This window comes from Oncorhynchus keta, chromosome 14 (assembly GCF_023373465.1).
Source record: "Oncorhynchus keta strain PuntledgeMale-10-30-2019 chromosome 14, Oket_V2, whole genome shotgun sequence".
NCBI classification, from domain to species: domain Eukaryota; kingdom Metazoa; phylum Chordata; class Actinopteri; order Salmoniformes; family Salmonidae; genus Oncorhynchus; species Oncorhynchus keta.
Window position 1 is genome coordinate 46,560,105 of NC_068434.1, and position 22,186 is coordinate 46,582,290.

A 22,186-nucleotide genomic window follows, 5' to 3' on the forward strand; every position below is an offset into this window, starting at 1 on the left:
GCGGATGCGAGCTTCAACTGGAAGCCAGTGGAGAGAGCGGAGGAGCGGGGTGATGTGAGAGAACTTGGGAAGGTTGAACACCAGACGGGCTGCGGCGTTCTGGATGAGTTGTAGGGGTTTAATGGCACAGGCAGGGAGCCCAGCCAACAGCGAGTTGCAGTAATCCAGACGGGAGATGACAAGTGCCTGGATTAGGACCTGCGCCGCTTCCTGTGTGAGGCAGGGTCGTACTCTGCGGATGTTGTAGAGCATGAACCTACAGGAACGGGCCACCACCTTGATGTTAGTTGAGAACGACAGGGTGTTGTCCAGGATCACGCCAAGGTTCTTAGCGCTCTGGGAGGAGGACACAATGGAGTTGTCAACCGTGATGGCGAGATCATGGAACGGGCAGTCCTTCCCCGGGAGGAAGAGCAGCTCCGTCTTGCCGAGGTTCAGCTTGAGGTGGTGATCCGTCATCCACACTGATATGTCTGCCAGACATGCAGAGATGCGATTCGCCACCTGGTCATCAGAAGAAAGGAGAAGATTAATTGTGTGTCGTCTGCATAGCAATGATAGGAGAGACCATGTGAGGTTATGACATAGCCAAGTGACTTGGTGTATAGCGAGAATAGGAGAGGGCCTAGAACAGAGCCCTGGGGGACACCAGTGGTGAGAGCGCGTGGTGAGGAGACAGATTCTCGCCACGCCACCTGGTAGGAGCGACCTGTCAGGTAGGACGCAATCCAAGCGTGGGCTGCGCCGGAGATGCCCAACTCGGAGAGGGTGGAGAGGAGGATCTGATGGTTCACAGTATCGAAGGCAGCCGATAGGTCTAGAAGGATGAGAGCAGAGGAGAGAGAGTTAGCTTTAGCAGTGCGGAGCGCCTCCGTGATACAGAGAAGAGCAGTCTCAGTTGAATGACTAGTCTTGATAATGACTACCTCCCCTTACCTGCCACCCTAGACCCACTTCAATTTGCATACCGCCCCAATAGGTCCACAGATGATGCAATCATCATCACACTGCACACCGCCCTATCCCATCTGGACAAGAGGAATACCTACAGTGGGGAGAACAAGTATTTGATACACTGCCGATTTTGCAGGTTTTCCTACTTACAAAGCATGTAGAGGTCTGTCATTTGTATCATAGGTACACTTCAACTGTGAGAGACGGAATGTAAAACAAAAATCCAGAAAATCACATTGTATGATTTTTAAGTAATTAATTAGCATTTTATTGCATGACATAAGTATTTGATCACCTACCAACCAGTAAGAATTCCGGATGTCATAGACCTGTTAGTTTTTCTTTAAGAAGCCCCCCTGTTCTCCACTCATTACCTGTATTAACTGCACCTGTTTGAACTCGTTACCTGTATAAAAGACACCTGTCCACACACTCAACCTCCAACCTCTCCACAATGGCCAAGACCGGAGAGCTGTGTAAGGACATCAGGGTTAAAATTGTAGACTTGCACAAGGCTGGGATGAGCTACAGGACAATAGGCGAGCAGCTTGGTGAGAAGGCAACAACTGTTGGCGCAATTATTAGAAAATGGAAGAAGTTCAAGATGACGGTCAATCACCCTCGGTGTGGGGCATCAATGATCATGAGGAAGGTGAGGGATCCGCCCATAACTACATGGCAGGACCTGGTCAATGACCTGAAGAGAGCTGGGACCACAGTCTCAAGATAAAACCATTAGTAACACATTACGCCGTCATGGATTAAAATCCTGCAGCGCACGCAAGGTGCCCCTGCTCAAGCCAGCGCATGTCCAGGCCCGTCTGAAGTTTGCCAATGACCATCTGGATGATCCAGAGGAGGAATGGGAGAAGGTCATGTGGTCTGATGAGACAAAAATAGAGCTTTTTGGTCTAAACTCCACTCGCCGTGTTTGGAGGAAGAAGAAGGATGAGTACAACCCCAAGAACACCATCCCAACCGTGAAGCATGGAGGTGGAAACATCATTCTTTGGGGATGCTTTTCTGCAAAGGGGACAGGACGACTGCACCATATTGAGGGGAGGGTGGATGGGGCCATGTATAGCGAGATCTTGGCCAACACCCTCCTTCCCTCAGTAAGAGCATTGAAAATGGGTCGTAGCTGGGTCTTCCAGCATGACAACGACCCGAAACACACAGCCAGGGCAACTAAGGAGTGGCTCCGTAAGAAGCATCTCAAGGTCCTGGAGTGGCCTAGCCAGTTTCCAGACCTGAACCCAGTAGAAAATCTTTGGAGGGAGCTGAAAGTCCGTATTGCCCAGCGACAGCCCCGAAACCTGAAGGATCTAGAGAAGTTCTGTATGGAGGAGTGGGCCAAAATCCCTGCTGCAGTGTGTGCAAACCTGGTCAAGAACTACAGGAAACGTATGATCTTTGTAATTGCAAACAAAGGTTTCTGTACCAAATATTAAGTTCTGCTTTTCTGATGTATCAAATACTTATGTCATGCAATATAATGCAAATGAATTACTTAAAAATCATACAATGTGATTTTTCTGGATTTTTGTTTTAGGAGGCTGAAGAAATTTGGCTTGTCACCTTAAACCCTCACAAACTTTTACAGATGCACAGATGAGAGCATCCTGTCAGGCTGTATCAATGCCTGGTACGGCAACTGCACCGCCCACATCCACAAGGCTCTCCAGAGAGTGGTGCGGTTCTGCACAACGCAATCCTTGGGGCAAACTACCTGCCCTCCAGGACACATACAGCACCCGATGTCACAGGAAGGCCAAAAAGATCATCAAGGACAATAACCACCCAAGCCACTGCCTGTTCTCCCCGCTACCTTCCAGAAAGTGAGGTCAGTACAGGTGCATCAAAGCTGGGACCGAAAGACTGAATAACAGCTTCTATCTCAAGTCCATCAGACTGTTAAACAGCCATCACTAACACAGAGAGGCTACTGCCTACATACAGACTTGAAATCATTGGCCACTTTAATAAATGGATCACTAGTCACTTTAATAATGCCACTTTAATAATGTTTACATATCTTCCATTACTCATCTCAAATGTATACTACCGTTCAAACGTTTGGGGTCACTTAGAAATGTCCTTGTTTTTGAAAGAAAAAGTAATTTTTTCCATTAAAATAACATCAAATTGATAAGAAATACACTGTAGACATTGTTCATGTTGTAAATGACTATTGTAGCTGGAAACGGCAGATTTGTTATGGAATATCTACATAGGTGTACAGAGGCCCATTATCAGCAACCATCACTCCTGTGTTCCAATGGCACGTTGTGTTAGCTAATCCAAGTTCATCATTTTAAAAGGTTCATTGATCATTAGAAAACCCTTTTGCAATTACGTTTGTACAGCTGAAAACTGTTGTCCTGATTAAAGAAGCAATAATACTGACATTCTTTAGAGTAGTTGAGTATCTGGAGCTTCAGCATTTTGTGGGTGCGATTACAGGTTCAAAATGACTAGAAACAAAGAACTATCTTCTGAAACTCGTTCGTCTATTCTTGTTCTGAGAAATTACAGCTATTTCATGCGAGAAATTGCAGAGAAACTGAAGATATCATACAACGCTGTGTACTACTGGCTCTAACCAGAATAGACAGAGATGTGTGAGGCCCCGGTGGACAACTGAGCAAGAGGACAAGTACATTAGAGTGTCTAGTTTGAGAAACAGACGTCTCACAAGTCCTCAAGTGGCAGCTTCATTAAATAGTACCTGCAAACACCCGTCTCAATGTCAACAGTGAAGAGGCGACTCTGGGATGCTGGCCTTCTTGGCCGAGTTGCAAAGAAAAAGCCATATCTCAGACTGGCCAATAAAAAGACAAAGAGGGGGAAAAAACACAGACACTGGACAGAGGAACTCTGCCTAGAAGGCCAGCGCCTCTTCACCGTTTACTTTGAGACTGGTATTTTGCGGGTACTATTTAATGAATCTTCCAGTTGAGGACTTGTGAGCTCTGTTACCTTCAAGTAGTTTTCGGTTTTGCTAGAGTGTTGTTTTTTCAGATTTTTGTTTTAAGTCTATCAAAAAACATGAACCCTTACCTTAACCATTCAGAGATAATGCCCAACTTAACCCTATTCTTAAAATTCTGAATTGATGCCTAAACATAACCTTAAACACTTACTACTTTGAAATGTGATACTTAAGAAGCATGGAAGGACGTCTAATTCTGACATGACTGTGAGAACTAGTTGCATAATACATGGGCACCATTCATTGACTAGAACAAAAGCTAGTGGTGGTAGAAGAGGAGGAAAAAGGGGAAGATTGAAAGAAATCCAGTCAACATTAATTCTTCTTCTGTTTTAGTGACTTTCAGGAGAGGAAGAGAGAGGGCTTGGCTTTCATGGCCATTGTTTGAGTCCTAATGGCACACTTTTCACTATAAAGTGCATTACTTTTGACCAAAGCATTATATAGGGAATAGGGTGCCAATTGAGACACAGACATTGGATTCAAAAATGTATATCAGGACAGCTTTGTCTCTCACCTCCTTGGAAACTGAATGGAAACTGAATTAGAGAAACAGCCAGGCCAACAACAAGCTGTGGTGGAAGAAGAGCCAATTAATTCTTCCTGAGACGTGTGATGTGAATGAAGTGTTCCCTACGCTTTTAGACCCTCCTGTCTGCTCCAGCTACTGATATCTAAAACATACACATGCACACACACCCAGGAGATATGTAGCCTATGACAAACGGAATGACTCATCGTTCATAGTGAAATGGTATGGATGAGAGAATAACAGCAGCAATGAGATGCCAAATACTCTCTCTCTCTCTCTCTCTCCCCGTCGCTCTCTTTCTCTCTCTCTCTCTCTCTCTCTCTCTCTTTCTCTCTCTCTCTCTGTCTTGGAATTGCCTCTCTCTCAACAGACCAATGAGATTAGTTAGCACCAGTCCCATCTGTTGCGTTTTTGTCTCATTTGTTTACTCATTGGTTGACATCAGAGCCGCCAACCAAGGGGAGCTGTGTGTAATCAGGCTGGTCCGGGTTGAGTCTCTCTCTCCCCCTCTCATCTCTCTATTCCCCTATCTTTTTCTTCCTCATTCTCTCTTACTCTGTCTCTCTTTTCTCTCTCGCTCTCTGAAGAGTGTTCAGATCAATGGAGCATTACAGATTACCCAGAGCCATTCAGTGAGTAAAGTGACACTGATGAAGCACACACGCTCTGATACTGTGGATCACTGTTGACTACAAAGTGTTACGGGATTATCACACTCCACAAGTGTGACTAATCCCCCCTGTTATTTCAGCAAGCATTTTCATTGGACAATTGACCTAATCATGTGACTTGTATATGGTGTATTTCAGTCCTCATGTGTTGTGTTCTATGTGGCTGTCCACAAGAAGTGAATGAGGTCTGGAGGCCTGGTGAAGCCGGGTGTGCTGAGAGCATATGGCTACGTTTGGTGAATGCACATGGAAAATTAATTTTGAGCTTTAATTGATAACGGGAGTAAATGGATGCCTGCATCCTGGGCTGCACCACTTGCTGTGCCCCTTCTGTTTTGATAGTAAGTTTTGTGTGGGTTGAGGTCGGATGCTTGTGGAGGCCAGGTCATTACAGCACTCCATCGCTCTCCTTCTTGGTCAAATAGACCTTACATAGCCTGGAGGTGTGTTGATTCATTGTTCTGTTGAAAAACAAATGATAGTCCCACTAAGCGAAACCAGATGGATGGTGTATCACTGTAGAATGCTGTGGTAACCATGCTGGTTAAGTGTGCCTTGAATTCTAAATTAATCACTAACAGTTTCACCAGAAAAGCATCATCACACCTCCTCCTCCATGCTTTACGGTGGGAACTACACATGCGAAGATCATCCGTTCACCGACAATACATCTCACAAGTAAAATCGCAAATTTGGACTGATCAGACCATGGGACAGATTTCCACCGGTCGTGTTTCTTGGACTAGCAAGTTTCTTCTTATTACTGGTGACCTTTAGCGGTGGTTTCTTTGTAGCAATTCGACCATGAAGGCCTCCACGCAGTCCCCTCTGAACAGTTGATGTTGAGATGTGTCTGTTACTTGAACTCTGTGAAGCACTTATTTGGACTGCAATCTGAGGCGGGGTTAACGCTAATTGAATTTATCCTCTGCAGCAGCGGTAACTCTGGGTCTTCCTGTGGCAGTCCTCATGACAGACAGTTTCATCATAATGCTTGATGGGTTTTGCAACTGCACTTAAACTTTCAAAGTTCTTAATGTTCCGTATTGACTGACCTTCATGTCTTTAAGTAATGATGAACTGTTTGTCTTTGCTTGTTGGAGCTATTCTTGCCATAATATGGACTTTGTCTTTTACCAAACAGGGCTATCTTCTGTATAGCACCCCTACCTTGTCACAACACAACTGATTGGCTTACAACACATTAAGAAGGAAAGAAATTCCACAAATGAACTTTTAATTGAAATGCATTCCAGGTGACTACTTCAAGAAGCTGGTTGATAGAATGCCAAGAGCTTGCAAAGATGTCAAGGCAAAGGGTTGCCACTTTGAAGAATCTAAAATGTTAAATATATTTTGATTTATTTAACACTTTTTGGGGGGTTACGACATGATTTCTTAGTTTTGATGTCTTCACTATTATTCTACAATTTAGAAAGATGTACAAATGAAGAGAAACCCTTGAATGAGTAGGTGTGTTCAAACTTGATTGGTACTGCATATATTATGCTATTCTATGTATTCTACAGATATGCTCAATGTTATATATATATATACACAAACACACTGGACACTGACATTGCTCATCCTAACATTAGATTCTGTATTTCTTCATTTCATTCTTGTGCTTTTAGATTTGTGTGTATTGTTAGATATTACTGCACTGTTAGAGCTAGGAACACAAGCATTTCGCTACAGCTTCAATAACTTGTGCTAAATATGTGTTTGCAACCAAATTTGACAAGGAATTGTTTTAAGAGAGTCATGCCAAGGATCCTTTTGTTATTTGCTTTAGATTTTTAAGACCCTTTTTTTTGCTTTACTACTGTTAGCCCATTAAAACACATTTGACTTGAGACTTGACTTGGTATAAAATAGCTTTGACTTGGAGCCTCAAATCTCTGGACTTTGACTTGAGACTGACTTAAAATTATCTGACCTGGTTATGTCACTCATTTTGTGGCACAGTCTACATGGATTAATCTACATGTAGCCGCATCATCGCTCTTGCAAAAAAAATGCAACAGTTTGGCTAGTGAAACGTGCACTCGGAACTCTAATTGGATCAGCAGTCTCAATCAACACAGATGTCGGGGGAGCAGAGGGGGTGAACAAGGTCAAATCATGACGTCAATGATCTACAGGTCAGACCTGTTGGATGACCGTTCAAAGATTATTTTCCCAGTTGGAGCAAGTTTTTATTCCCCCAGTTGTCTTGAACTCACTGAAGTCGGAGATTTCCGAGTTTGCAGTTGTTTTGAATGTGTCAGAAATCATGCTGGATTGACAGCATGGCCAATGTATTGAAACTGTTCTGGCCCGTGGTGCTGCATGTTTATTATTTATATCTTGTTAAAGGGACCGTTAAACCCAGACTTGGACCACCCACTACACTGAATATCAGGCTAGTGATTGATTGCTTTGCAACACTTGCAGTTAGCAACTGATTCCTTCCAAACCCACTCATTGTTGAGTTTGCGATTTCCAACTTGTGTAATGTTTACGATACATCGGCCTTCAATACATTTTTCATTTTACAGCAACAATGTGTACAATGTTTATAGTGCACCAGAACATTTGCAAGACTTTTGAGGTAGCAATTGTTTATTTCATTAAATGTATGATTTTCTTTGCTCATATTTCCCAGGTTATGTCAGAGTGCCGTGTGTCAAGTTCCTGTAATTTTTGTTGTGCATAATAGGAGCAAGTGCTTTAGGCTACATGGCCTGCGCTCCATGCTTTGCAGTCAGAACATTGAATGAGAGAAAATGATTGTTTCATGTATGCATGGTGTTGGAATATCATTGTCTGATTTTTAAGACTAGTGGACAAATATAACAATGGATGTAGACATGACCTTTTACATTGTGGAACCAGTTTATTGGTTGTAATTGCCTATTGGGTAATTGTATGGTCATGTAGGCCAAGGGCGTATTATTTAGGCTGTTATAGTTCCTGTTATAGCTCCTTTTTAGACAAATTCATTTTGGTTTCTCAGATACAGAGGATATTTATTTCTGGCATATGTTTGGTAAATCTACTTGTACAATGTATGTCGCTTTCAACGTTGGCTCACCAAGACCTGTAAATAAATCTACGCTCTGAGCACATCAACCTGCCTTGCCTTCTGCTGATTTCATGCCCTTGACTGCTACAAGATACATATTTTGCAATTACATAGGCTAATAAAAATGTTGCAAGATGGAGCTGACAGACATGGCAGCTTCTAGCTACTTAGCAACTTTGCAGTATTTCTTTGTGTGTTATTTCTTACGTTATTAGCCCAGAATGTTTGTTTATGTTACATACAGCCAGAAATAACTTTTGGATATCAGTGGCGGTATCTCACCAGCATTCTGACCAGAAATACAACTTCCAAATTGGATCCTTTGCTCGTACCTCCCCCAAGGCATATGAACTTATCCCAGAGGCTGCTCCAAGACGCCGGAGGAGAAGATATATTCAGAGTGGACTTCTAGTCCGACTCAGGAGGCATGCACACCATCCACCACTTCCAAGTATATTACTCACTAATGTTCAGTCTCTGGACAATAAAGTAGACGAGCTCAGGGCGAGGATCTCCTTCCAGGAAGACATCAGGGACTGTAGCATACTCTGTTTCACGGAATCACGACTCTCTCCGGATATATGCTGTCCCCATCCATACAGCCAGCTGGGTTCTCAGTACATCGCACAGGCAAGAATAAAGAACTCTTTGGGAAGAAAAAAGGCAGAGTTGTATGTTTTATGACTAACTACTCACGGTGTGATTGTGATAAGAAGACATATTCCTATGTTAGATCTGGCAAAAGATAATATAAAGAGAAACATACATTTTAAAAAAATTACCATCTTTGAAATGCAACAGAAAGGCCATAATGCATTATTCCAGCCCAGGCAAAATTGAGATTTTGGCCACTAGATGGAAGCATTGTTTTGTGCAATTAACCATTGCATTTCTACTGTATGTTGTATAAAGACTACCCAAATGTGCTTAATTAATACATTTTCAAGGGGGGGCTCACTGATCACGTAGAGGTTAATTAAAACCTCTTCAGGATCTACAGGATCGGTGTCCCTATACCGGAATGGTTGTTGCTAATGTGCGCTAATGTGAGTTGAATGACATAAGTAACAGCAAACCTTCCATGATATAGAAAAGGCTTATATGGGCAGAAAGCTTAAGTTATTGTTAATCAAACTGCACTGTCCAATTTACAGTAGCTAGTACAATGAAAACATACCTTGATATCGTTTGAGGAGAGAGCACAACAACAAAAAACTTTAATCACTGCCACTGGTTTGATACGTCAATTTATCACTGAAGGTAAATAATGCACTGACATTCAATCATTTTGCTCTGATTTGTCATCCTGGGGGTCCCAGAGATAAAATGTAAAATGGTAAAATCCCGTTTTATATTCAAATGTAGGAACTGGGTTCTAAATCAAATCAAATCAAATCAAATCAAATTGTATTTGTCACATACACATGGTTAGCAGATGTTAAATGCGAGTGTAGCGAAATGCTTGTGCTTCTAGTTCCGACAATGCAGTGATAACCAACAAGTAATCTAACTAACAATTCCAAAACTACTGTCTTATACACAGTGTAAGGGGATAAGGAACATGTACATAAGGATATATGAATGAGTGATGGTACAGAGCAGCATACAGTAGATGGTATCGAGTACAGTATATACATATGAGATGAGTGTGTAGACAAAGTAAACAAAGTGGCATAGTTAAAGTGGCTAGTGATACATACATGTGTTACATAAGGATGCAGTCGATGATGTATACAGTATATACATATGCATATGAGATGAATAATGTAGGGGGGTAAGTAACATTATATAAGGTAGCATTGTTTAAAGTGGCTAGTGATATATTTACATAATTCCCATCAATTCCCATTATTAAAATGGCTGGAGTTGGGTCAGTGTCAATGACAGTGTGTTGGCAGCAGCCACTCACTGTTAGTGGTGGCTGTTTAACAGTCTGATGGCCTTGAGATAGAAGCTGTTTTTCAGTCTCTCGGTCCCAGCTTTGATGCACCTGTACTGACCTCGCCTTCTGGATGATAGCGGGGTGAACAGGCAGTGGTTCGGGTGGTTGATGTCCTTGATGATCTTTATGGCCTTCCTGTAACAACGGGTGGTGTAGGTGTCCTGGAGGGCAGGTAGTTTGCCCCGGTGATGCGTTGTGCAGTCCTCACTACCCTCTGGAGAGCCTTACGGTTGAGGGCGGAGCAGTTGCCGTACCAGGCGGTGATACAGCCCGCCAGGATGCTCTCGATTGTGCATCTGTAGAAGTTTGTGAGTGCTTTTGGTGACAAGCCGAATTTCTTCAGCCTCCTGAGGTTGAATAGGCGCTGCTGCGCCTTCTTCACGACGCTGTCAGTGTGAGTGGACCAATTCAGTTTGTCTGTGATGTGTATGCCGAGGAACTTAAAACTAGCTACCCTCTCCACTACTGTTCCATCGATGTGGATAGGGGTGTTCCCTCTGCTGTTTCCTGAAGTCCACACTCATCTCCTTAGTTTTGTTGACGTTGAGTGTGAGGTTATTTTCCTGACACCACACTCCGAGGGCCCTCACCTCCTCCCTGTAGGCCGTCTCGTCGTTGTTGGTAATCAAGCCTACCACTGTTGTGTCGTCCGCAAACTTGATGATTGAGTTGGAGCGTGCGTGGCCACGCAGTCGTGGGTGAACAGGGAGTACAGGAGAGGGCTCAGAACGCACCCTTGTGGGGCCCCGTGTTGAGGATCAGCGGGGAGGAGATGTTGTTGCCTACCCTCACCACCTGGGGGCGGCCCGTCAGGAAGTCCAGTACCCAGTTGCACAGGGCGGGGTCGAGACCCAGGGTCTCGAGCTTGATGACGAGCTTGGAGGGTACTATGGTGTTGAATGCCGAGCTGTAGTCGATGAACAGCATTCTCACATAGGTATTCCTCTTGTCCAGGTGGGTTAGGGCAGTGTGCAGTGTGGTTGAGATTGCATCGTCTGTGGACCTATTTGGGCGGTAAGCAAATTGGAGTGGGTCTAGGGTGTCAGGTAGGGTGGAGGTGATATGGTCCTTGACTAGTCTCTCAAAGCACTTCATGATGACGGAAGTGAGTGCTACGGGGCGGTAGTCGTTTAGCTCAGTTACCTTAGCTTTCTTGGGAACAGGAACAATGGTGGCCCTCTTGAAGCATGTGGGAACAGCAGACTGGTATAGGGATTGATTGAATATGTCCGTAAACACACCGGCCAGCTGGTCTGCGCATGCTCTGAGGGCGCGGCTGGGGATGCCGTCTGGGCCTGCAGCCTTGCGAGGGTTAACACGTTTAAATGTCTTACTCACCTCGGCTGCAGTGAAGGAGAGACCGCATGTTTCCGTTGCAGGCCGTGTCAGTGGCACTGTATTGTCCTCAAAGCGGGCAAAAAAGTTATTTAGTCTGCCTGGGAGCAAGACATCCTGGTCCGTGACTGGGCTGGATTTCATCTTGTAGTCCGTGATTGACTGTAGACCCTGCCACATGCCTCTTGTGTCTGAGCCATTGAATTGAGATTCCACTTTGTCTCTGTACTGACGCTTAGCTTGTTTAATAGCCTTGCGGAGGGAATAGCTGCACTGTTTGTATTCAGTCATGTTGCCAGACACCTTGCCCTGATTAAAAGCAGTGGTTCGCGCTTTCAGTTTCACGCGAATGCTGCCATCAATCCACGGTTTCTGGTTAGGGAATGTTTTTATCGTTGCTATGGGAACGACATCTTCGACGCACGTTCTAATGAACTAGCACACCGAATCAGCGTATTCGTCAATATTCCCATCTGACGCAATACGAAACATGTCCCAGTCCACGTGATGGAAGCAGTCTTGGAGTGTAGAGTCAGCTTGGTCTGACCAGCTTTGGACAGACCTCAGCGTGGGAGCCTCTTGTTTTAATTTCTGCCTGTAGGCAGGGATCAGCAAAATGGAGTCGTGGTCAGCTTTTCCGAAAGGGGGGCGGGGCAGGGCCTTATATGCGTCGCGGAAGTTAGAGTAACAATGATCCAAGGTTTTACCACCCATGGTTGCGCAATCGATATGCTGATAAAATTTAGGGAGTCTTGTTTTCAGATTGGCTTTGTTAAAATCCCCAGCTACAATGAATGCAGCCTCCGGATAAATGTTTTCCAGTTTGCAAAGAGTTAAATAAAGTTCGTTCAGAGCCATCGATGTGTCTGCTTGGGGGGGATATATACGGCTGTGATTATAATCGAAGAGAATTCTCTTGGAAGATAATGCGGTCTACATTTGATTGTGAGGAATTCTAAATCAGGTGAACAGAAGGATTTGAGTTCCTGTATGTTTCCTTCATCACACCATGTCCCGTTAGTCATGAGGCATACGCCCCCGCCACTCTTCTTACCAGAGAGATGTTTGTTTCTGTCCGCGCGATGCGTGGAGAAACCCGTTGGCTGCACCGCCCTGGATAGCGTCTTCCCAGTAAGCCATGTTTCCGTAAAGCAGAGAACGTTGCAGTCTCTGATGTCCCTCTGGAATGCCACCCTTGCTCGGATTTCATCAACCTTGTTGTCGAGAGACTGGACATTGGCAAGAAGAATACTGGGAAGTGGTGCGCGATGTGCCCTTTTTCGGAGTCTGACCAGAACACCGCCGCGTTTCCCTCTTTTTCGTAGTCGTTTCCTTGGGTCGCTGCAAGCGATCCATTCCGTTGTCCTGTTTGTAAGGCAGAACACAGGATCCGCGTCGCGGAAAACATATTCTTGGTCGTACTGATGGTGAGTTGACGCTGATCTTATATTCAGTAGTTCTTCTCGACTGTATGTAATGAAACCTAAGATGACCTGGGGTACTAATGTAAGAAATAACACGTAAAAAAACAAAAAACTGCATAGGTTCCTAGGAACGCGAAGCGAGGCGGCCATCTCAGTCGGCGCCGGAAGTCAAGATTCTACAATTTGAACCCCTGCTGTCTCACACACCACTTCAGTATATCTATATAGATAGATGAGATTTTAAATATGTTTGTCACAGAGTATAGACAGGTAACAAAAAAAATACATCTATTTGGGAAAAGTATAAGTCGACAAGGGGGATTCTGTTTATGATATATTTCTTTGATAGTTTACAGAGTATTTTTATCAATTCAAAGCTTTTATGGTTCATATGACAGCTAAATCTCCATAGGTTTATTAGCTTTAACCACTTTCTCACACTTCCCATATACACTGCTCAAAAAAATAAAGGGAACACTAAAATAACACATCCTAGATCTGAATGAATTAAATATTCTTATTAAATACTTTTTTCTTTACATAGTTGAATGTGCTAACAACAAAATCACACAAAAACTATCAATGGAAATCACATTTATCAACACATGGAGGTCTGGATTTGGAGTCACACTCAAAATTAAAGTGGAAAACCACACTCCAGGCTGATCCAACTTTGATGTAATGTCCTTGAAACAAGTCAAAATGAGGCTCAGTAGTGTGTGTGGCCTCCACGTGCCTGTATGACCTCCCTACAACGCCTGGACATGCTCCTGATGAGGTGGCGGATGGTCTCCTGAGGGATCTCCTCCCAGACTTGGACTAAAGCATCCGCCAAGTCCTGGACAGTCTGTGGTGCAACGTGGCTTTGGTGGATGGAGCGAGGCATGATGCCCCAGATGTGCTCAATTGGATTCAGGTCTGGGGAACGGGCGGGCCAGTCCATAGCATCAATGCCTTTCTCTTGCAGGAACTGCTGACACACTCCAGCCACAAGGTCTAGCATTGTCTTGCATTAGGAGGAACCCAGGGCCAACCGCACCAGCATATGGTCTCACAAGGGGTCTGAGGATCTCATCTCGGTACCTAATGGCAGTCAGGTTACCTCTGGCGAGCACATGGAGGGCTGTGCGGCCCCCCAAAGAAATGCCACCCCACACCATGACTGACCCACCGCCAAACCGGTCATGCTGGAGGATGTTGCAGGCAGCAGAACGTTCTCCATGGCGTCTCCAGACTGTCATGTCTGTCACATGTGCTCAGTGTGAACCTGATTTCATCCGTGAAGAGCACAGGGCGCCAGTGGCGAATTTGCCAATCTTGGTGTTCTCTGACAAATGCCAAACGTCCTGTACGGTGTTGGGCTGTAAGCACAACCCCCACCTGTGGACGTCGGGCCCTCATACCACCCTCATGGAGTGTGTTTCTGACCGTTTGAGCAGACTCATGCACATTTGTGGCCTGCTGGAGGTCATTTTGCAGGGCTCTGGCAGTGCTCCTCCTGCTCCTCCTTGCACAAAGGCGGAGGTAGTGGTCCTGCTGCTGGGTTGTTGCCCTCCTACGGCGTCCTCCACATCTCCTGATGTACTGGCCTGTCTCCTGGTAGCGCCTCCATGCTCTGGACACTACGCTGACAGACACAGTAAACCTTCTTGCCACAGCTCGCATTGATTTTTCCATCCTGGATAAGCTGCACTACCTGAGCCACTTGTGTGGGTTGTAGACTCCGTCTCATGCTACCACTGGAGTGAAAGCACCACCCGCATTCAAAAGTGACCAAAACATCAGCCAGGAAGCATAGGAACTGAGAAGTGGTCTGCAGGTAGTGACTGCAGAACCACTCCATTATTGGAGGTGTCTTGCTAATTGCCTATAATTTCCACCTGTTGTCTATTCCATTTGCACAACAGCATGTGACATGTATTGTCAATCAGTGTTGCTTCCTAAGTGGACAGTTTGATTTCACAGAAGTGTGATTGACATTGTGTTGTTTAAGTGCTCCCTTTATTTTTTTGAGCAGTGTGTATACAGTGCCTTGCGAAAGTATTCGGCCCCCTTGAACTTTGCGACCTTTTGCCACATTTCAGGCTTCAAACATAAAGATATAAAACTGTATTTTTTTTGTGAAGAATCAACAACAATTGGGACACAATCATGAAGTGGAATGACATTTATTGGATATTTCAAACTTTTTTAACAAATCAAAAACTGAACAATTGGGCGTGCAAAATTATTCAGCCCCCTTAAGTTAATACTTTGTAGCGCCACCTTTTGCTGCGATTACAGCTGTAAGTCGCTTGGGGTATGTCTCTATCAGTTTTCAGGTAGTATCACATTTTCATTTCATTTCATTACAGCACAACGGTTTGATTTGTTTGATCGTAGCTAGCTACATAGCTAGCTACATAGCCGTCTGTGTATCAAAGATAATTGTGTAGTCTAGAGCGATTTTCTAGGTTAGCTAGCCAGCTATTGTCGTTCTTTTAACGCAACGTAACGTAATCAACACTGCTAGCTAGCCAGCTAGCCCCGAATAGCAGCACTGTAGAAACTATTACACTCAACGGAACGACTTGATTAGTGTAGTGTCAACAACGCAGCCACTGCCAGCTAGCCTACAAAGTCAACAACGCAGCCACTGCCAGCTAGCCTACTTCAGCAGTACTGTATCATTTTAATCATTTTAGTCAATAAGATTCTTGCTACGTAAGCTTAACTTTCTGAACATTTGAGACGTGTAGTCCACTTGTCATTCCAATCTCCTTGCATTAGCGTAGCCTCTTCTGTAGCCTGTCAACTATGTGTCTGTCTATCCCTGTTATCTCCTCTCTGCACAGACCATACAAACGCTCCACACCGCGTGGCCGCGGCCACCTAATCTGGTGGTCCCAGCGCGCACGACCCACGTGGAGTTCCAGGTCTCCGGTAGCCTCTGGAACTGCCGATCTGCGGCCAACAAGGCAGAGTTCATCTCAGCCTATGCCTCCCTCCAGTCCCTCGACTTCTTGGCACTGACGGAAACATGGATCACCACAGATAACACTGCTACTCCTACTGCTCTCTCTTCGTCCGCCCACGTGTTCTCGCACACCCCGAGAGCTTCTGGTCAGCGGGGTGGTGGCACCGGGATCCTCATCTCTCCCAAGTGGTCATTCTCTCTTTCTCCCCTTACCCATCTGTCTATCGCCTCCTTTGAATTTCATGCTGTCACAGTTACCAGCCCTTTCAAGCTTAACATCCTTATCATTTATCACCCTCCAGGTCCCCTCGGAGAGTTCATCAATGAGCTTGATGTCTTGATAAGCTCCTTTCCTGAGGACGGCTCACCTCTCACAGTTCTGGGCGACTTTAACCTCCCCACGTCTACCTTTGACTCATTCCTCTCTGCCTCCTTCTTTCCACTCCTTTCCTCTTTTGACCTCACCCTCTCACCTTCCCCCTACTCACAAGGCAGGCAATACGCTCGACCTCATCTTTACTAGATGCTGTTCTTCCACTAACCTCATTGCAACTCCCCTCCAAGTCTCCGACCACTACCTTGTATCCTTTTCCCTCTCGCTCTCATCCAACACTTCCCACACTGCCCCTACTCGGATGGTATCGCGCCGTCCCAACCTTCGCTCTCTCTCCCCCGCTACTCTCTCCTCTTCCATCCTATCATCTCTTCCCTCTGCTCAAACCTTCTCCAACCTATCTCCTGATTCTGCCTCCTCAACCCTCCTCTCCTCCCTTTCTGCATCCTTTGACTCTCTATGTCCCCTATCTTCCAGGCCGGCTCGGTCCTCCCCTCCCGCTCCGTGGCTCGACGACTCATTGCGAGCTCACAGAACAGGGCTCCGGGCAGCCGAGCAGAAATGGAGGAAAACTTGCCTCCCTGCGGACCTGGCATCCTTTCGCTCCCTCCTCTCTACATTTTCCTCATCTGTCTCTGCTGCTAAAGCCACTTTCTACCACTCTAAATTCCAAGCATCTGCCTCTAACCCTAGGAAGCTCTTTGCCACCTTCTCCTCCCTCCTGAATCATCCCCCCCCCCTCCTCCCTCTCTGCAGATGACTTCGTCAACCATTTTGAAAAGAAGGTCGACGACATCCGATCCTCGTTTGCTAAGTCAAACGACACCGCTGGTTCTGCTCACACTGCCCTACCCTGTGCTCTGACCTCTTTCTCCCCCCTCTCTCCAGATGAAATCTTGCGTCTTGTGACGGCCGGCCGCCCAACAACCTGCCCGCTCGACCCTATCCCCTCCTCTCTTCTCCAGACCATTTCCGGAGACCTTCTCCCTTACCTCACCTCGCTCATCAACTCATCCCTGACCGCTGGCTACGTCCCTTCCGTCTTCAAGAGAGCGAGAGTTGCACCCCTTCTGAAGAAACCTACACTCGATCCCTCCGATGTCAACAACTACAGACCAGTATCCCTTCTTTCTTTTCTCTCCAAAACTCTTGAACGTGCCGTCCTTGGCCAGCTCTCCCGCTATCTCTCTCAGAATGACCTTCTTGATCCAAATCAGTCAGGTTTCAAGACTAGTCATTCAACTGAGACTGCTCTTCTCTGTATCACGGAGGCGCTCCGCACTGCTAAAGCTAACTCTCTCTCCTCTGCTCTCATCCTTCTAGACCTATCGGCTGCCTTCGATACTGTGAACCATCAGATCCTCCTCTCCACCCTCTCCGAGTTGGGCATCTCCGGCGCGGCCCACGCTTGGATTGCGTCCTACCTGACAGGTCGCTCCTACCAGGTGGCGTGGCGAGAATCTGTCTCCTCACCACGCGCTCTCACCACTGGTGTCCCCCAGGGCTCTGTTCTAGGCCCTCTCCTATTCTCGCTATACACCAAGTCACTTGGCTCTGTCATAACCTCACATGGTCTCTCCTATCATTGCTATGCAGACGACACACAATTAATCTTCTCCTTTCCCCCTTCTGATGACCAGGTGGCGAATCGCATCTCTGCATGTCTGGCAGACATATCAGTGTGGATGACGGATCACCACCTCAAGCTGAACCTCGGCAAGACGGAGCTGCTCTTCCTCCCGGGGAAGGACTGCCCGTTCCATGATCTCGCCATCACGGTTGACAACTCCATTGTGTCCTCCTCCCAGAGCGCTAAGAACCTTGGCGTGATCCTGGACAACACCCTGTCGTTCTCAACTAACATCAAGGCGGTGGCCCGTTCCTGTAGGTTCATGCTCTACAACATCCGCAGAGTACGACCCTGCCTCACACAGGAAGCGGCGCAGGTCCTAATCCAGGCACTTGTCATCTCCCATCTGGATTACTGCAACTCGCTGTTGGCTGGGCTCCCTGCCTGTGCCATTAAACCCCTACAACTCATCCAGAACGCCGCAGCCCGTCTGGTGTTCAACCTTCCCAAGTTCTCTCACGTCACCCCGCTCCTCCGCTCTCTCCACTGGCTTCCAGTTGAAGCTCGCATCCGCTACAAGACCATGGTGCTTGCCTACGGAGCTGTGAGGGGAACGGCACCTCAGTACCTCCAGGCTCTGATCAGGCCCTACACCCAAACAAGGGCACTGCGTTCATCCACCTCTGGCCTGCTCGCCTCCCTACCACTGAGGAAGTACAGTTCCCGCTCAGCCCAGTCAAAACTGTTCGCTGCTCTGGCCCCCAATGGTGGAACAAACTCCCCACGACGCCAGGACAGCGGAGTCAATCACCACCTTCCGGAGACACCTGAAACCCCACCTCTTTAAGGAATACCTAGGATAGGATAAAGTAATCCTTCTCACCCCCCTTAAAAGATTTAGATGCACTATTGTAAAGTGGCTGTTCCACTGGATGTCGTAAGGTGAATGCACCATTTTGTAAGTCGCTCTGGATAAGAGCGTCTGCTAAATGACTTAAATGTAAATGTAAATGTTTTGCACATCGAGAGACTGACATTTTTTCCCATTCCTCCTTGCAAAACAGCTCGAGCTCAGTGAGGTTGGATGGAGAGCATTTGTGAACAGCAGTTTTCAGTTCTTTCCACAGATTCTCGATTGGATTCAGGTCTGGACTTTGACTTGGCCATTCTAACACCTGGATATGTTTATTTTTGAACCATTCCATTGTAGATTTTGCTTTATGTTTCGGATCATTGTCTTGTTGGAAGACAAATCTCCATCCCAGTATCAGGTCTTTTGCAGACTCCATCAGGTTTTCTTCCAGAATGGTCCTGTATTTGGCTCCATCCATCTTCCCATCAATTTTAACCATTTTCCCTGTCCCTGCTGAAGAAAAGCAGACCCAAACCATGATGCTGCCACCACCATGTTTGACAGTGGGGATGGTGTGTTCAGGGTGTTGCTTTTACGCCAAACATAACGTTTTGCATTGTTGCCAAAAAGTTCAATTTTGGTTTCATCTGACCAGCGCACCTTCTTCCACATGTTTGGTGTGTCTCCCAGGTGGCTTGTGGCAAACTTTAAACAACACTTTTTATGGATATCTTTAAGAAATGGCTTTCTTCTTGCCACTCTTCCATAAAGGCCAGATTTGTGCAATATACGACTGATTGTTGTCCTATGGACAGAGTCTCCCACCTCAGCTGTAGATCTCTGCAGTTCATCCAGAGTGATCATGGGCCTCTTGGCTGCATCTCTGATCAGTCTTCTCCTTGTATGAGCTGAAAGTTTAGAAGGACGGCCAGTTCTTGGTAGATTTGCAGTGGTCTGATACTCCTTCCATTTCAATATTATCACTTGCACAGTGCTCCTTGGGATGTTTAAAGCTTGGGAAATCTTTTTGTATCCAAATCCGGCTTTAAACTTCTTCACAACAGTATCTCGGACCTGCCTGGTGTGTTCCTTGTTCTTCATGATGCTCTCTGCGCTTTTAACGGACCTCTGAGACTATCACACTATCGCAGGTGCATTTATACGGAGACTTGATTACACACAGGTGGATTGTATTTATCATCATTATGTATTTATCATCATTAGTCATTTAGGTCAACATTGGATCATTCAGAGATCCTCACTGAACTTCTGGAGAGAGTTTGCTGCACTAAAAGTAAAGGGGCTGAATAATTTTGCACGCCCAATTTTTCAGTTTTTGATTTGTTAAAAAAGTTTGAAATATCCAATAAATGTCGTTCCACTTCATGATTGTGTCCCACTTGTTGTTGATTCTTCACAAACAAATACAGTTTTATATCTTTATGTTTGAAGCCTGAAATGTGGCAAAAGGTCGCAAAGTTCCGGGCCGAATACTTTCGCAAGGCACTGTATATATATATTCCTCAGTCTCCTCCTCATCTTATTCTGTGTTGTTTGAAAGGGCTTGATACTTGTTGTGAACTTGCATTATGTAGGTTTTGTTGACAGTTTGGTCCCTCAGCATGCCAACATCAAATCTGGTTGTTCCTTTTGTTTGGTGGTCCTGAACGTTTCAGCATTAGTTTGATGTTGGCAGTCACAAGATGGTGGTCACTGGCGACATCTGCCCCCCTTCGCACCTTGACGTCCCTCAGCGAATAATAATAATAATAATAATATATGCCATTTAGCAGACGCTTTTATCCAACGCGACTTCTCCACTTGCCGTTGATCATCAGGTGGTCAATCTGGTTCTTGTGTCTTTCATTAGGAGAGTACCATGTCAGCTTGTGGATATTTTTGTGGGGGAAACAGGCTGCCAGAGACTAACACAAAGGACCAATTTTAAAACAGTTATTTATAAGGCATGTTTTTTTGTTCAACCATTCAGCATATTCTGAAGTAATATCAACAATACTCATTATCATTTCAATTGTTGGTATCAATTTCCTTCAGTTTCATCTTTAACCCCTAAGGTTGATTTCCACGTCCCCGCAGAAATCGAATTAGCATAATAAAAACATCCCCATGAAAGTTTGTCAGTTGCAGCTTTTGCATTTGATGCGTCTCAATCCATCGCATCCGCCCATATCACACTTCTGCATCTGCGGTGAAAGTTGACAGAGCTAGAGCGGGGTTTGTCAGACCATGAGACAATCCCAAAAATCGGTCTTCTCACAAAATGTTCTGTAGCATTGGAACACTTTGGCCTAAAAACCACTATAACCCCTCTTTGGAAAGATGAGACTCTCACGAACACAATGGCGTTCTTCGTAAATTGGTACAGCCAATCTGTCAACTTCTATCTGTTGCAGCCAAACAGTTTGGCCTACACACTAATATGACTCCTCTGTAGAAAGGCGAGACTCTCACGAACGCAGACGCCCACAGGCATCACAAACTGGTCGAAGGTCCCCCGGTACCAGTTGAAAAAAATTATTGGAGATGGTTTAGTGCCAAAAATAAGGGTTTAATAACATGTAAAAAAGAACACACTTTCAGAACAAACTTCCTTAAGATATCTGTTGTTCTATATTGTGAATCTGTTATTCAATGTGTTCGTATGGCATAATAGCACTGAGGCCAATTACATTTTTTCTTCAAGTAATTAAAAATCAAACATGTTTTTGATACTTCGAGGGGTCGGAAAATTAAAAATCAAATAGCAAAAGGATCCTTGTTATGACCTTTTAAAAAAAATCCATGTAGCTTAGTAGAACTTGGAGGAAACTATGCAAAGCCCACATGTAAAGTGATTCCAGTCAACCTCTTGCATAAGAAACGTCGACATTCATTACATAAAGTAAATTAGGAACAGCTCAGTTTAGAAGGTACTGTCAGTGGATCTGGAGTTCAATTGTTTCCTTACTAGAGAAAAAAAACATCCCGAAAGTCAAAAAGAACAGTTAAAAAAAAAACGGAGAACAGAAACGTATTGCTGAAGGATTCGCGGAAGAGCCGCTTTGACATTGAAAGGCGATTTCTGAATGAGCCGACATTTGCAGCATTTACTGTGAATACAGTCTCCGCGAACGTAGGAACACTGCCTTTAAAATGAATTTGAGCTATTACAATACAGATTGAATTGAGCCCTTACATTGGACAATGTATTTTTCTTTTTTTCCGTAACATAAAGAGTTCTTCAGACCAATTTGCCTACAATGAATAACACACCCTCTCCCTCCCCTATTCAGGGTGAGAGAACAATATCACAGGCAATTGAATGAATATCTGCAGAGTCGCAGGGTGATAATTACTGGGAAGCATGATTAGTTTCCAACGGAGATATTAATAGACTGTCAGTAATGAAACAGGCATTAGCCTACAATTATCACACAAAATGACCCATACTGGGAGTCTAACTTAAAAGCTGGGCTATCAAAAGAGGACGATAACTTTGTGATTTCTCAATTTACTTTCAACTTGTACAAGACTTGTTGAGGCCTTGTGCATTTTT